The sequence below is a fragment of the Monopterus albus genome, unplaced genomic scaffold (assembly GCF_001952655.1).
Source record: "Monopterus albus unplaced genomic scaffold, M_albus_1.0 scaffold127.1, whole genome shotgun sequence".
In the NCBI taxonomy this organism is placed as follows: Eukaryota; Metazoa; Chordata; class Actinopteri; order Synbranchiformes; family Synbranchidae; genus Monopterus; species Monopterus albus.
The window spans coordinates 2,262,776-2,264,949 of record NW_018128007.1 but is presented as its reverse complement, the minus strand read 5'-3'; the positions used below and the strand labels follow the sequence as shown (position 1 = coordinate 2,264,949).

Genomic DNA, 2,174 nt, shown 5'->3' with positions numbered 1-2,174 from the left:
CATCCATCCATCCATTTTCCTCCGCTTATCTAAACTGGGTCGCAGAGGCAGCAGTCTAAGCAAAGATGCCCAGACTTCCCTCTCTCCAGACACTTCCTCCAGCTTCTCCGGGGGAATGCTGAGGCGTTCCCAGGCCAGCCGAGAGACATAGTCCCTCCAGCGTGTCCTGGGTCTTCCCCGGGGCCTCCTCCTGGTGGGACATGCCCGGAACACCTCCCTAGGAAGACGCCCAGGAGGCATCCGAAACAGATGCTCGAGCCACCTCAGCTGGCTCCTCTCGATGTGGAGGAGCAGCGGTTTTACTCTGCGCTTCCTCCCGGGTGACTGAGCTCCTCACCCTATCTCTAAGGGTGCGCCCGGCCACCCTGCGGAGGAAGCTCATTTCGGCCACCTGTATCCGGGATCTTGCCCTTTTGGTCGTGACCCAAAGCTCATGGCATAGGTGAGAGTCGGAACATAGATTGACCAGTAAATCGAGAGCTTCAACTTACAGCTCAGCTCCTTCTTCACCACGACGGACCAGTACATCGACCACATTACTGCAGAAGCTGCACCGATGCGCCTCTACATCTCCTGTTCCATCCTTCCCTCACTCATGAACAAGACCCCAAGATACTTGAACCCCTCCACTTGAGGCAGGAACTCTCCACCAACCTGAAGGGAACAAGTCACCCTTTTCCGACTGAGAACCATGGCCTCGGACTTGGACTTCTCATCCCAGCCGCTTCACACTTGGCTGCAAACCGTCGCAGTGCACGCTAGAGGTCCTGATTTGATGGCGCCAACAGGACAACATCATCTGCAAAAAACAGATGAGATCCTGTGGTCCCCAAACCGGACTCCCTCTGCCCCCTGGCTGCACCTAGAAATTCTGTCCATAAAAATAATGAACAGCACTGGTGACAAAGGGCAGCCCTGCTGGAGTCCAACATGCACTGGAAACAAGTCTGACTTACTGCGGGCAATGCGAACCAAGCTCCTGCTCCGGTCGTACAGGGACCGGGTGGCCCTTAGCAAGGGGCCCCGGACCCCATACTCCCAGAGCACCCCCAACAGGGCACCGCGAGGGACACGGTCGAATGCCTTCTCCAGTTCCACGAAACACATGTGGACTGGTTGGGCAAACTCCCATGAACCCTCCACCACCCTGGAGAGGGTATAGACCTGGTCCAGTATTCTGCAGCCAGGACGAAAACCGCATTGTTCCTCCTGAATCCGAGGTTCGATTATAGGTCGAATTCTCCTCTCCAGTACCCTGGCATAGGCTTTCCCGGGGAGGCTGAGGAGTGTGATCCCCCTATAGTTGGAACACACCCTCCGATCCCCCTTCTTGTTGTCCTGTCAGTCCAGAAGCACTATCCCCGACCGCCATGCAATGTTGCAGAGGCGTGTCAGCCAAGACAGCCCCGCAACATCCAGAGACTTAAGATGCTCAGGGCGGATCTCATCCACCCCAGGTGCCCCGCCACCGAGAAGCTTCTCAACTACCTCGGTGACTTCAGCTTGGGTGATGGACGAGTCCACCTCCGATCCCCCGGCCTCTGCTTCCTCATCGTGAGACATAACACTGGGGTTGAGGATATTCTCGAAGTATTCCTTCCACCATCCAACGTCAACAGCTGCCCACCTCTACTGTAAACAGTTAAGGCAGGGCACTGCTTCCCCCTCCTGATGCGCCGGACAGTTTGCCAGAATTTCTTCGAGGCTGACCAATGGTCCCTTTCAGTGGCCTCACCGAACTCCTTCCAGACCCGACTTTTTGCATCCACAACCACCTGGGCTGCAGTCCGCTTGGCCTACCGGTACCCGTCAGCTGCCTCAGGAGTCCCACGAGCCAACCAAGCTCGAAAGGACTCCTTCTTCACCTTGATGGCATCCTGCGGGAATTCCCGCCACGACAGGCACCAGAGGCCTTACGGCCACAGCTCCTAGTGGCCGCATCGGCAATGGAGGTGGAGAACATGGTCCATTTGGATTCAGTGTCTCCACTCTCCCTCGGGTTCTGGTCGAAGCTTTGCAGGAGGTGAAAGTTAAAGATCTCTCGGACAGGGGGTCCTGCCAAAACGTTCCCAATAGACCCTCACAATACGTTTGGGTCTGCCGAGTCTGTCCAGCTTCTTCCCCCGTCATCGGATCCAACTCACCACCAGGTGGTGATCAGTTGACAGCTCCGC

General features: G+C 56.6%; 1 protein-coding gene across 1 annotated transcript in view; it reads left to right on the top strand.

Annotated features, from left to right (window-relative positions):
* Positions 1-2,174, top strand: part of vps9d1 (VPS9 domain containing 1) — a 53,426-nt gene that overhangs the window by 41,853 nt on the left and 9,399 nt on the right. The window lies entirely within an intron of this gene.